The sequence below is a fragment of the Xiphophorus hellerii genome, chromosome 11 (assembly GCF_003331165.1).
Source record: "Xiphophorus hellerii strain 12219 chromosome 11, Xiphophorus_hellerii-4.1, whole genome shotgun sequence".
Lineage (NCBI taxonomy): Eukaryota > Metazoa > Chordata > Actinopteri > Cyprinodontiformes > Poeciliidae > Xiphophorus > Xiphophorus hellerii.
This window is the reverse complement of record NC_045682.1, coordinates 8,363,547-8,378,948: the sequence shown is the minus strand read 5'-3', so window position 1 is coordinate 8,378,948 and position 15,402 is coordinate 8,363,547. Positions and strand designations below refer to the sequence as shown.

The window sequence follows — 15,402 nt, the reverse complement described above, 5'->3', positions numbered from 1 at the left end:
TTCCTGTTCCATCCGGTTCCTTGTCACACCTCTCTACGGATTTTATCACAGGTTTGTCCCCACTGGAAATGTCACACCACCGTGTGTCGTTCACAGATTTTCAAAAATGGATGGTCTGTTACTTTTGGGGGGGGGGGATAAAAAATCCACTCAGCTAAAGTATTGGGAGAGACCCAAGTTCCAGAAGTTTTTCATCCGTACATGCTGTTGTTAAGGTTATTTCAACTTACCTCACAGTAATGTGTTATGGATTTGATGCTTTTGCACATTTAGCAGGGTTACTTAATAGCAGTTTGGCAGGGCTACCCCCGACTGTAAAATGGATTTGTCAGCACTCTGGCTTTGCAAAAAGGACAACATAAAGCCTTTGAAAACAACTTTCATGTGCTGGAATGGGATATGTGGAACCGCACATTGATTCTGTTCCAGCCATTTAAGCTAGTTAGCATAGAATCACGACCCTGGAAGGATGCGTGGATGAAATCTAGTTTAAAAAAAAAACATCAGCTAAATTTCTAACTTTTGCTTTAAAGCAAAGCAAAGCTGATTTGTTCATTTCGTCATCCGTCCTGAAATCATTCATAGATGCCTGAATTTTGCTCCGATGTGTGTGCAAGAAGCTCGAAGACACAGAACCCTATCTGAGTTCCAGTCCATTAACACCCTGACAGGAATGCTGACAAGGGGCAAACAACCAGCTTTACAACAAACAGTCCCTATTTTCACCAGCAGTGTCTGAATGACACCTCTGGTAGCCAGTGGCCTGAAAACTAAAATGAGAAAGCTAGAGGTGAAACGGTTTACACGAACCGTGGTTCAGCTGGTCTTGGTTTAGGAGTTACATTTCTTGGTACACTACATTGATCTTCATTGATTTTAACAATAAACTTATCTGGACCAAAACCGAAACCTAGAGGAAGCAGGCTACATAAAGCGAGGCAGAAATTACTAACTGATAACTTCACAGTGAATTTAAAAATTTTCAAATGATTTTTCCCCCCCCCATTTTGAACAGTGCTGTGCTAATTTACAGGACATAAAGTGATATTAAATACATTTGAACATGCTTTTCAAGGAGACTAATTTAACTGATCAAAAGCATCATTTAAAATATTCCTTAACCAGGCATCAAGCCCACTTTCCTTTTTAATCGTTTTATTTTTTTTTGCTCTGATGTGATATCTTAATTATAAATGTCATATTTCCTACAGCTGTAAGCAGAAAGTAATTGTAATTAGCAGAAATAAATGCTTAAAAACAACAATGATCTCCATTAATGATCTCCTAAGCTCTAGAGCTAAAAAGTTATTTCTTAACTTATCACACCAGTATTCAACTAAGAGAACCTTACAATAATTAGCTTTTACAGCCTAATTAATACACTTTCATGTCCGTCAGAAGTAACGAGTGGTTGCAGAACAAGTCAAAAACGCTAAAATAGTCCATATGGAACAATACAATTTGGCTTGCGATAACAGGAATCATTAAGCCAGCTTACTGTGAATTATTAAAACTTGTGTTGGCCTCTGTGTGTGTGTGTGTGTGGACATGAGGCTGGCTTAAACATTCACTTCCTTAAGCACGAGCTGCTTCTCGCGGGCTATAATTAGCAGAGGAGGTGACAGACAGGGAAACCATCTCCTGCAGGATTTGATATCTACCAGCAGACCAAAAACTGAGCCAGTTAATTTACACACGGAAATAAATAATCAAATCCTTATTGTCTCTTAAGGAACCTGATGTCTTTTGGCAACAGCGCGCGGATTGGTTTCAATGTTTTGCACAGCAGGTTGTTGCTGATATGTACACATCCCTGCTTTGGGTTTCTACCTTCGAACAAAGCCTGTTAACCTGTGAGGATGTGATAAACACGGTTTCAGATGATAAACGGAATTAAAATAGAGTGGCTTTTACAGCAGCTTCTGAAATGGGACGCCAAGTATCCTTAATACATGAGTCATCCGTCAGAGCAGCTTGTAAATGAGTCACGAAAGCAAAAAACTGCATGACGAAAAAAAAAGAAAAAAAAAACCTCTTCACCCAACAATTTCAGATTAATATGAAAAACATGTTTTTGCCAGACAAATGCATGTCTGTTGAAGGTGTCTTACCAAAGCATATATGCAGCACCTCTACATCCCAGCATCTGTGCAGAGAAAAAAAAAAAAAAGAGAAAAAATCAACACCCTGAAGGTTATGTTAATGAAACCTCCTCATCTGCACTCAGCCCGAGCGCCACTGGGGGGCAAAGTAGCACTATCAACATTTAGCAGCGGTGACCCATTTTCCAGACCTGCTCATCTCATGCATTTGTTGTTGGCTCTTTGAAATGAAAATATGCACGCAAACATATAGTACATTAGCATATCAATTGGCAGTGCTAACTGCAACGTCACAGCAGCAAAGGCCGGGCATGTCATTAACGAGACGTGGACGCTCAGTTGTGATTTTGCGTTTTCCCCTTTTGTCTTTTAGCAGAGATGAAGAGGAAGGTGGAAGGAGGGAGATGTGGGAGCTTTCATTTCCTTAAACCTGAACATTATCCTTGGTAAACGGTGCCGTGTGCATGGCGTACTGCGGCAACACTTATTTATGTAGCAGCCCTCCTGACATTACAGTGAGGGGTTTATAGCAGCCTTAACTGGGATTTAGAGTATGGCTATGTGGCCATGAATAATCCACCTCAAGTATCTTCTTTACTTCAAAAAGATGCCGGCTGAGATTAGCATTTGGCTGTTAAGAGTGTGAGGACTGGCTAAAAATAGTTGCGTTTCGGAAGAAAGGCGCTGTTTGCGTTCAGGGGTTTGTGGCTTGTGTTTTTTGTTCAGGCATCTGGGAGAACAGTCACGTTTCTAGTCCAGGTCTAGAACGGGAACTACTGGGAATCCACTGTCGACAGCTCGCAGGTGAGAGACCCATCAGTTTGAGTTTAAACTGGGGGCAAAGTATTGACGAAAAGCAGCAGAAAATCTTATTGACTTCTACGTTCTTTTTTTTTTAATGCTCCATTGCATAAAAACGTCCAAATATTTATTCCCAAACGGCACACATAAGAAAACCTTCATGATTTCCCAAAGTCTTTTTCGTGTAACTACAATAGCTGCAAAGTTGTTTCGGCGTGGGCACTGTGCTTGTGCATCCAGCCCATCATGTTTCATAAAAGATTGTTCTGCTTATCGCAGTCTTCGCTGCCGACAAGGCTGCAGTATCTTTTGTTCGTCTGTGCAGGGAGGATGCATTGTAAAAGGGATACAAATCAGACTGGAAATATTATTGTGGGCTTTTTATATACAAGCACAAAGAACAGCATGGGTGACGAAGGAAACAACAACGCACAAATTATTAACCAATATATTCAAAATAAAAAAAAACATATCAAAGGAAACAGCTTGGGAAGTAATGTATTTTTGTTAATAACATTTTTTAAGCGATTTAGTCAACGCTTACTGTAAGACTGGACTGCTTATTCATTCGTTTTCACTTGCTCTGTTCCATGTTCAGGGTCGAGAGGTGTGGCTGGTCATATTTTATCCCAGCTGTCATAGGGCAGGTGGTACGGTACACACACAACAACCTACCAGTCCATTACGCAATCAAGGCCACGCACACACACACACACACGACACACTACCGGTTAAATTAGAATCACAGATCGCCAACCTGAAGAAAGCCTCGCCGCAAACATGCAGTAGAAAAAAATAAATAAATAAAAATCAACGGTGTTTAGCGAACACAAGTTCACTTTACATGGATTTCAGCTAAATAATTCAGGTTCATATTCAACCTCTTTAAAATTCAGGGCCAAGTTTGATAATACACATATACACAAAGGTCTGAGAGAAAAAAATAAAGAGAGAGAGAGAGAGAGAAGCAGCTACGTCTCTCAAAGCTCCTTCCCTTCCCTCTGTTTTCTGCCTCGCCGCCTGCAAGCCGGGAACTGGATCAGAGCGCGCTCCAACGCAGTGAGAGCAGAACCGGGCATGAAGGCACAACTTCACATATGCTTTGAGATCGCACGTAGTAATCTGGATCTCGCTTGCTCGTACTTTTCCATCTGACTTCAGTTGGGGTGTTTCAAGTGTGTCGGAAGCTGTCCTCAAATGCACAGTTTTTTTTTTTTACTGTTTTTTGCATGAAATTAGTTAAGGTTTTTTTTGTGTGTGTGTTAAATTGTAAGAGGTTCCTGTAACTTTATTTCAGGCTGTCTCTTCTGTGTATTATTACATGAGGACAGCAGCCTTTCTCTGGTTTTGTTCTAATTTTAAAATGTTTTTTTTTTGCTTTCAGGCATCAAATTGCTAAATCATCCTGGATCAAAGCATGTTCATGCGTCAGAATGGTCCAGTCAAAGTCATTCGGAGGTCCACAAATGGCCCCCGGAGCCACACTTTGGACATCCCGGGAGTAGAGATAGGTTTTGCTTCCTCTCCTCTTCTCGTTCTGCCAACTTTCCTTTAAAATATAAGACCACACATCACGGATATCTTTTAGGAGGCGTTATAAAATAAGAGCAGGACATTCCTAACCAATAATATAAAACTAGCTTTAAACTGAACGATGGTTGCTGCTCAACCTGTAACCAGAACTGGTTCTCTGTTATTCTGATGAACTGCTGACTCTTCGGGTTTTCCAATTAAAAATTCTAACTAAAAGAGTGACATACTCAACATTTAACAATAAAAATTTTTTATCACTTACCTTCTCACTTGATTTCCATTTATTATTTCATTTTTTTATGTTCCATAAATGCTGCGCATTTCATTTCCATATTGTGACACATTAAAGAGAAGGCAAAATCAGTTTTCTAATGAAGAGTACAATCTGCATTAAAATCTCCTTTTTCAACCTGGAGACAGGATGCCGAGAGGAAGCTTTTCTCTTTTTTTTTTTTTTTGTCACCGCTCCATCACATTTGCTAATGAAAAGACGGTGCACATTAAGCACCACTTGGACAAACACATTTGTATTCATTAATTCAAAATTAAATGTGAACCCAGACGCCAGGAACGTAAACAAATATCCTTTACACATTGAGTATTCCGGTATTATATGCCTTCTTAAAAAGCTTTGTGGAGGAGCTCGGCCTTTTAAATAACGTATTTCCAAACATCGAGAAGCGAGTCGCAATTCAGTTCACTGATGACAAGAACCTTTTGTAAAAGAAAAAAAGAAAAAGCAAAGCCTGTGTAACTTTTCAAATGCATAGCAGGTAACGAAACATTTGTTGCTAAAACTTTAGCTGTGTGAAGAAGGTGGGAGGCTTGTGTCTATCCATTCTGCCAAGATAAGTAACTTGAGGGGCTTCCTGAGGCTTTTGTCTACATTGCTTGAAGTCAGGATGGAGGCAAGTAGGAGGAGAGTCAAAGCACAGCATCTGCCAAGCAGACAACGTGATTCACACAAGCAAATGGTTTGATGTGCTCTCCCCACGTTATCTGAGGCTTTTACAGGTCTGTGATCTTTAAGACTTGGGTTTTATGCTCTCCTTTGCTCTAATAATTTACTGCAGCGTGCTTAAAATAACCAGGAGGTGGAATATGTTTCTTCTAAGCAGCCGTTCTCAAGCACACGCAGTACAGTGCCGCGCAAAAACAATCATGTTTTTTACAAGTAGCGAATCCTTGTGAAATTAAGGGAACTGACATATGGTTGGAGGAATGAAAATGTAAAGAGTGTGGACTTTGCATCATCCAAAATACAGGATTGTACTTTGAACTGTAGCTCTGGATGCTTAGGGTCCTTGCTGGGCAGAAATGCGAATCACCGTCGGTTTTCGTTCAGGAATGTCCTTTCGCACATTGCACTCTGCATGTTGACAAAAACGGTTTGAGTTCTTAAAACAAGCCATTCTGTATTCCAGTTGAGAGCACTCCGTCTAAGTATGTAACTTGGTTTGTGCTGACCACTGAACGCCACCATTTCATATCTACGTCAACGTCGACGTAACCTGAGTGAGTTTCAGGGCAATTTAGAACTTGCCTGTAATAAATTAACAAATTACAAACAAGCAAATTTATAAAGTTTTTTTTCTTTTTGTTTCTAATATTATTTTGCTTTGTTCATTTCCATGTGTTTGGAAAGAACAGTGACTCAGACGTTGCTCGACTGGAGTGAAGTGCTTCACACACATACAAGGCATACCGAGACTTAGATTTTGTGATTGCGCTTTAAAATTAAACACCGATCTGGTGACAATGCCGGATCAAGTCCTGTGAACTTAGATCATGATCTTAATTAGACATACAGGAAACAGTGGCACCTGGATTTAAAATCACCAGCAGGATGAGTGCAATGATCCACTTACCGCGTCAGGTCATGAAGCAAAAGCCGAGAGGGAAAAAATTATTTTGGGGCAGAAACTAATGCATAAAGATATACATAAATATTTACACACATATGTATACATTTTCCTAAGCAGAATGAGCCAGGGGCCAAGCTAAATGCAAGGCTTTTCTTTTCAACTTCAATTCGCCCAGTTATCTTGTGTGCCACCAATTAAATCTTGATTCAGGCTCACTTTGCTCCGGAAAATTAAGGTGTTCAATTCTAGACAGCTGGTGGAGATCTTTCTTCTTCTTTTTATTTATTTTTTTCCCCAAGTACATTTCACATTTAGAGCTTCCCATTTCTGTCTGTTAGCCTGTTCAAAGCAATCTTGGTGAAGACGTCCAATTTATCAGCTTTTTCATCAGTGTTGAGTTTTCCAAATACAACACAGGTATGACTTTGGGGAGTCATTTCTTTCTTGTTTGCTTCTGTGACATGTTTATTTATTTGCCTGAATGGGTAAACATTTCCTCTCCGGTGCCAAGCAGGTGGTTTTGTAGCAGAAGCGTTCTTGAGGGAATATAGGCACCGAGGATATCTTTTTTAGTGAGTGTAGTGACAAGGTAACCGGCAAATAATACCATCCAGCGTCACACATGAAGCTGAAACCAATGTGCAAGCAGATTTCAGCCCCGAGGCTCAGACTGCTCACTCTGTCAGCTCCCTTATCTCGAAATAAAGGCTGCTCACACCGTTTGTATACAAGAAATTTAAACTGCGGGCCAAAACATGGACCTCGTCCACAGCATTTGCTCTTCCTAAAAAGAAAAAAAAAAAGACAAACTGGTTCAGACTTTTATTCACCTGTCAAAACTGGGCTGAGGCGCTTAAATCATCTGCCGTATGCAGAGGAAGATAATGTGGAAGTTCAGAGACTGCCTACCAAATTATTTCAGAGGATTAGCTCCCTGACTGTCATCTTTGCCTCGCTGCGCTTGGCATTCACAGGCCTGCTGACTCTTCGGACAAACAACCAACTCGGTCTTTCAAAGAGGTGGCCATGGCTCCCTCTCATGGCCTTTTCAAACATTTTTCCACAGCAGAGTGGATGAATGGATCAGAGAAATGCAACTACTCTGAATCTGCTCGCCGCTGCTGGCAAGAATTTTCTTTTGTCCCGCGGGGGAAAGAAATATCGAACATGTCGTCTCTATCTGGCCTGGTGGCATAAAATCCACATTAGATGCTGGTAGGAATCTGATGAATTCATAGGTAACAATTAGTCCATAAATTGAGTGACAAAGACACGTGTAGCATATTTATTAAATGAGACAATTATTAAATAATGTGTAATCAAAACCTTTTTGTGATGGAAGACTTGGTAACATGGGGAATTTTGAGTTTGACAACAACATGTCTTCAAATCTGGAAGGTTCTGAGGGTCTGTGGATTTCCTTCCACCTGTGATTCTTTCCTTAGAGTTTCAGTTGGCTTTGGGGTGGATGATTGAATAAGGCATAAAGATGCCAATTGTATTTTATTTCTCTGAATTAAACCAAGTTTCCTTGGCTATTTGTTTGGCACCAATGTTTGTTTGTTTTTTAATAATGGATATTTCGGCTACTTATAAATAAAGTTAGCGTATTTCTTCATTCACGCAGAAAGACAACCCGGAGTTATAGTGTTTTCACCACCAAAACCTCACTTAAATTTTTTATCTCAGATTGTATTCTGAATGGTCTTGTTTCGGTTTGTCCAAATGTTTTGACAGCCAACTTTAACTAAGCAGTAGATTCTTGTGCAGTGTGCAGACATTAAAAGATTGCAGCGCTTATTGTTTTAATGAAAAACTCTCCCTTAAAATACAACTTCTTTCTCTTGCTATGAAATTTGCACGTGACTCTTCTGGTTGTTTTTGACTCCTCTGTGGCCTTGGCTGGTCTTTGGTAAAGGAAGCTATTTTCCACTTCTGGATTACATCCCCAGTGGTTCTCGCTGGAACGTTCAGAAGTTCAGAAATAGCTCTGTAACCAATTAGTATCTTTTACATCAATGAGGTTGCGTAGGTCTTGAGAGTGTTATTGGCTTTTGTGAATCACGCCATTATACTAGTGCAATTTCATGTTAATATTTTTATAGACCATCATTTTGGACCAAACAAACCCTCGTTTGTTCAGTAGTTATTCCCCCGTGCCATTTCACTTCATCACACTTCTTTTATGGCCTCCTTTTTATATGTGGAATTCTTGGGGTTGCTGCAGACATCCGGCGTAAATTTCAGTTTAATGGACTCATTAAAAATATTGTATTTATTGACAACAACAATTAGTTAAATACTTACTTTTCCCCTTTGCACGCACGTCGTTGACAAAAAAAAAAAAGCGTCCTTCATGTGCGTTCTGAGAGAACGTAGCAGTAAACTACTGCTAGACTACATCCTCCTGAGAAGAATCTGCACAAACGTAGACAATTACACTCTCAGGTAGCTAGCAGCTACAGTGTGGAGCTGTCATCGTCTGGTGTGTGGAAGAAATGCTGGCAATGAGTTGGTTTGGAAGCCAGAGCTCTCCCTGAAGCAAAAATGTTTGCTGACCCGCCGCTGACATCCTGCCACGCTGCTCTCCCTGGATCTGAGACGCACTGACTGAGATTACACATCATTCCGTATTCGCTGTTTGTTTAAAATACATTACTGCTCAATGTGGGTTCGGGGTATTCGTGCACAAATAGTGATCTATCAAGCATACAGCCGGAGCCCTTCCTGGCTTAGATGTCTGCCATCATCCAATGGCGTGAGGCAGAAGGAGAAAAGATGGTTTGTTTGGATTCATCTGAAGCAACTAATGCTGTCAGATTATATGGAAATAAATGCTAGCTGCTGTGTATAGCATGTACAAACTGCCGTCTATAGCTGTGTGTAAAAGAAGATTTCAGTCACAGCCAAAATAGTCCCTTTAAAATGCAAATATGCTGTTTAGGGTTTAATTTGACAATGTAAGCATCATATGTTTAAACGGCAGCATTATTTAAAATCAACTTTTTTAAGCTTTACACCCTGTTATAATGTTATTAATCTCCCATGGCAGCCGTTCAGCTGTTCAAAACGTCTGGGTGGACGTAGCTCCTCCTCGGAGTTGCATTTTCCAGGCTTCTGAGCTGCTGCCTCATAGAGCAGCCCTCACACACTCAGCTCCTCCAGACTAGTGGCAGCAGCAATCATCAAACAGCTGGTGGAACTGAGCGCCTGCAAGCAAATTCTCAGTGAACGCTGGTCAAAACGTTGATAAAGGGTTAATAGAGGAATGATGTGATGAATTCCTGAAGGCAGAGTTTCAGAAAGAGCAGGAGCTTTTAAAGAGACAGAGGCCCAATTTCAAGGCATTAAATGTCGAAGTCAAATTGCTTTTAAGTCATATTCGATAAATACAGCATTTTTCTAACAACTGAAGGCTTAATGCTATAAAATGGCACTATGTGTCTGGAAAGCACATAACACTGCCCCCTTAAAACAAAAGTAAGGGATAATGTTTCACCAGTGACTCTGATAGGAGCCTAAAATGGCTCCCCACTCCCACATTATTAACATATAGGCAGCTGTGACACTGCTGTGATTCAGCTGTCCGTCAGCAACCAGGCAATTAGATGGGAGGCCGTGAGATTCAGCTTGTTTGGAAAGACGCAACGCAAGCAGGAGATAGAGGTGAAAGCTTGGATAGATAGAGGAAGACATGGATAATGGAAAGGATATTGTCTGAGACAGTTGGGGCATACATAGTAAGCAGAGACAATATAGTCTCCTCATCCGACTGCTTTCGGATTCTTAAAGGGGTTGCTAATGAAAGACTGCTGCCTTCGGAGCGCGGAGACACACGAGACAAGCTCTGTCACATTCAGTGGATTCAAACAAGACTGTAATTCTGGTGGTGCCCTACATTCAGCTTTCCCACCACCTAAAACAGTTCTCCAGTTTGAGCCTCCACCAACACCATGCCTGTCTTTGTTTTCACTCCTACTTAATTGGTCTCTAATAGATACAGTAAGGCAGCAGAAACAGTGAGCCACAGAGGAAGCGTTTGCCAGTTGAAATCCTAAAACGTTAAAGAAGGATCTTGAAGTTGGTAGGATTTAAATTTCCTTTTTTCTTAAAATATAGGGGAATTACATATTAAGTGCTGCATTTCAAGAGGCAGATTTTTAATGTAACTGCAAACAATCAATACAATACTAGCTCGAGAATGTGTCATTTAGTAAGCTACAATATGTTATCTGTTTTGCTGGCAGCAACAATCATTAATGTAAAGAAAATAAACCTCATTCATATACTGATATATTCATATAATTGTCTGTAATGTACTTTTTTTGAGATGTGTAAGTGAAGACTACGTAAAAACAGACTTAACAAAATAAGTAATATATAATAATATTTACAGATTAAGGAAGTCCAACATTTAGAGATTAAATTAGCCAAAATTTAGAGACAGATTGAAGGGACCAATCAAGCCAATAAAGTCCCCCAGGATCCCCAAAATTAGACAGTCTCTGCCTTTTATAGGGGTGCAGGAAGCAACACCCACAGCTCCCCACATTTGGCGTCACTGCTTGTGTAAATTGGACCTTCAAGTCATTATCTTTGTCCATACACATTCATATATGGCAACCTGCAGCTCCGGGACGCATAGGTCACTCATAGTGGGGCGTGCTGTGGTGGCGCAGCGGGTTAGCACGCCCCACGTTTGGAGGCCTTAGACCCGCGGACGTCGCGGGTTCGACTCCCGGTCCCGACGACCTTTGCCGCATGTCCTCCTTCAAAAAATGGTGCCGGCTCAGCTGGCTGCCTGCAGACACAGCTCCTATCGTGTGCTGTAACTGTGAAATAATTTCCCTGCTGGGATGAATAAAGTAAAAATTTGTATTATTAGTACGAAGGTTTCAGGTTGGGTGTTTCTTTCAGATACCACAATAATAATAATAATAGACAGATTGGTTGTCAACTTAGAATTAGGCTAAATACAGTCAATGTATCACCATTTTCAAAATGGTTTTCTACAATTCTTTCCTTTAACATGCTGCAATGTTCTTTCCCAGGCAAGAGTCCTGAAATTAATCACAACTAAGTAAAAGCTGACATTCTGTAAATCAGACTTTATGTGATTTTGTTATGTGTGGTGCAGTCAGGATTCGAACCTCAGTACCGGGAGATGTTTCAGTCAGAAAAAGCAACACATGTTTGTCTTTATGCTTTACTTGTTTTCTTAAACTAAATAAAACCTCTGGTGGCAAATAAGGGTGGACGATGTTCGAAGCTATTTTATCAAAATTATTTTAACTGGGAAAAAAAAATAAAAAAATCATTGTCAAAGTTTCATCACAATTCGTCTACAGAAAAACACTACCGCAAGATAACATTGGTGTATTTAGGTCAAATTCTTTTCAGCACATATTTGTACTTCACAAGATTGTAAGAAGTGGGCTGTAAAATAATACTAACATTTGGTTGCTACAATTTTCAGTTCTAGTTATGTAAAAAAAAAAATTTTAATTCACAAAGCTTTCTCAATTACACACACTATTTTTCTACATCTCATTTTATCTGCAAAATAGCAAATCTGAAGCAAATTGAAGTCTGCACCCTTACACACACACTTCACCTGGCAGTCAGACGGTTCTGTTTTCTTAAAAGCGAAGAGGACGATTTAACCCTTTAACTGGTCCATGAGGACCCCAGCGTCCTCATGGACCCATTGACTTGCATTTAAGTGTTTTTGGGGTGACAGTTAAGGTTAACTGGCTTCAGAAATGTTGTCATTGGACGATCAGAGAGGAGAATGTTTAAGCCTGTTATTGTGAAGGGCTGAAAGGAAATTGTGTCCTTGTCCATCTGCTGCACTGACCCTTCAAAATACAGCGGAGCCCAAAAGCATTCAAAACTAATGGACACCAAAACAGACTTTTTTAAAATTATTATTATTTTTTAAAGGTAATAAAGCAAGATTAAAATATGTAGCACTATATACAGAAGAAGGAATTTGTTTGCTTTTATTTAAATTGTTAAAAAATGACATCAAATTGTATTGATGCCTTTCATGGAAGTCGATGAAAAAATTATAGGCATTAAAATAATCCTGCACATAATTGCTCAGCATCTTTTCTCACTGGGATTTTTAAAATTTATCTTTGCTGATAAACTCCAAGACTTTAAGGTTATTGTCCTCCCATTGCCCTTAACTGATCAGATTCAAGTTGGATCTCTGGTTATTCTGGTGCAAAACATTCACATTGCTTCTAGTCAGAAGAAACTGACTGCTTCAAACAAAAAGACTTGCATTACAATATTTATTTATTTATTTGTGATCCACTGGTCTCAGAATCTTGACTCTTTCTTTTCCTTTTTGGTTTTAGGTTTGTTCAGTCCGTCACTCTCAGCCCTTCATGTCTGGCTTTCTCTTTTCTTTGTTTTATTCTGTCTTTATTTGTTTTGATTCTTTAATCAGTCTTTACCTTCAATAAACATTTGCATGCATTTCTGTTAATTCTTCCTTTACCTCTGCTTCTCTGTTCTGGTTCTCACTCAGCTGCTCTGCATTCCCCTAATTGGTCCTCGTCTGATTCTCATGTCACTCAATCACTCCCCTCCGGCTCCCACCAGTTAAACCCATCAGGTTATTTACTTCGATTGTCTGATCTGTCCATGGCTGTTTTGTGTGTGGGCGTGTGTGGGGGTGTGTGTGTGTATGTATGTGGTCCTACTGTTTTGTTTATGCAGTCAGTTTCTCTGCAGTTCCTCTCATGTCCCTTCCTTTGTGTTTTATTAGTTATATTTCAGTAAATGATCATCACCACCAACATGTGGCTGCCATTTACCTTTTTGTGTTGTTTTCAGTGAACTGTCCTGCAAAACATAAGCAGACCCTCGGGTTTAGGATGCAGCTTCCACGCGTCCCAAGTTCAAGAAAGAAACCAGACCATTCAGAATTTCCAGTCAGATGTTAACTTTCTTGACACCTGGAGGCAGAGAGCAACTTTTAGTGATTTCCTTCCACATGGACTAAGAACAAAAACATTTATGCAATTATTCACATGTGCAATTGCATAGTGTAAGATACAGGAAAATTATGTGTAGTTCTCATTATTAGTTGGTCCATACAGCTGAGGAAAACTCGGATCACTAGCTGTGCCACTTCATTAAAAGGAATATAAGATGCAACAATTTGTGATGGAATTTTTCACTTGTTTGAAAACCATGGCTTTTTAAATGTTATCCTGTAATGAAACCACGATATACCAGACTATATATATTGTATGGTATATTAGAGCACTGCCCATGAATACCGCTGATAAGTACATCTTTAATTTAATCAACCACAAAGTTATGTGGTTAATTATGTAAAATAAAATGCAGGATGAATGTATTACATTTATAATCTCATAAATTGACTTACTGTAAATGTTTTTTGAACTTAGATGTGATTTAGCATCACAAAATCTTCCTTAAAAGCGTTTCCACATGATTCCAGCTAACCTCACTCTGCAGCGAGAACTTCTGTTAGTCTGCAACACAGGTTTCAATAGCGCATGTAGTCTGAACAGAGCAGCCAAGTCAGGTTGTTATTAGTGAAGGACAAAGCAAAGTCTTCAACAAAAATTACACAGGCTAAAGTGATAAATGCCACAAAACCCTGTAATGCGATTTTCTATCAATTTAATTATAACATGCTGCACACAGACTTGGGTGTCGGCCAGTAAATGATCAGTTATTATAAAAAGCTTGTCATGCTACCAAGCAAAGAAAAAACTGAATATTCAGTTTTTCTCATTTGTCTTTTTTTCATTGACCTGGTTTTTGTTGTTTGTTTTTTTTTCTTGCATTTTCATGTCATATTCACATATTTTATTTCAATGCCTCTCAACCTCTGTTTAGATTAGGATGATAATCCTTTCGCAGCTACTTTTAGACACTTCTGTTGAAATATGACCAGAGCCATTATTAATATTTCAGTTTAATCATTTACTGACTGATACGACATGAAGGGAGTTTAGTGCATTTCCAACTCAAAACTGGGCTTGCACAGCTTATTAGGAGTCGAGCTGTAGCACTTTTTGAGTTCACTTCATTCAGCCGTTTTTACTTTTAAAATATATTTTTGTAAACCTTCTGGACTCGCTTCAACATGACGAAACTGATTACTTTAAGTGAAGACGTGAAACACAGTCCTCTCAATTTCACTCGCACATTAAATAGTCTCTGGCCGCCGCGTGAAATAAACGGTGGACACACTGCGACCACACGGCTGTAGCTACCGATCCAAATGAATGCTACACACAGACAGACTTTGCTGTGTGGAGAAACAAAAGCAAGCAATTTGAATAAAGCTAATTAATTGATTTCACTTTTCCCACGTAATTTATTTATTTTTTTGTTCTCCTACAACGCGTCGGTCTCGTTAGAACTTTTGCAAAACCTACAGAAATCCTAAAGACAAAGCCAGTCAGGACAGCAGATGTGTGCTTTCCAACTGATCAGCTGTGACTCTTTAGGTTTCGTGTTTACCAGGTCTTGAGTGTTTTGGGTCTGGGGTTAAGTGGGAGACTTTAATCCATTTCTCAAGTTAAATGAACTCCTCTCTACTCGCATAACATGCTCCGTTTCCCACACAACAAGCGGTGACCTTCATTATCTTGAAAGCTGTAATTAGGCAACTTAAAAGCGTCATTAATCTGTTTGAGTCGGACGCTCGTCCTGGGAGCTCCTCTGCGACGTCAAACATAAAGAATATGCTAAAATAAAACCTGGAAACATTTTTTAATAGTAAGTTTTTCGTCCTGTTCGACTTGTGATTCACAAAAAAAAACTATATGCTTTACATTAAGCTTAGTAGTAGTGGTGTGATGCTTCTAGGTTACTCTTTCAATAAACATTCAGAGTTTTAATTTATTTAATGGGCGTTTTTGCTTGTAGTTTTCCATAAAGATCAGGAGCCCGGAATGGCCGCTGAGAGGGCAATTGTGACCTCCAGGGATTTAAGGGTGAGCAACAAAGGGCAGCACCCGTGACCTTGGCAAAGTCTCAACCACTTCTGCTTTCACCAGCAGAGGTTAATCGACTCACTACAGAGGAAAGTGCTTGGTGGAGAGGTG

General features: G+C 39.7%; 1 protein-coding gene across 1 annotated transcript in view; it reads left to right on the top strand.

Annotated features, from left to right (window-relative positions):
• The window catches only part of opcml (opioid binding protein/cell adhesion molecule-like), a 285,206-nt gene that overhangs the window by 45,752 nt on the left and 224,052 nt on the right, over positions 1-15,402 (top strand). The gene's annotated exons all lie outside the window — the stretch shown is intronic.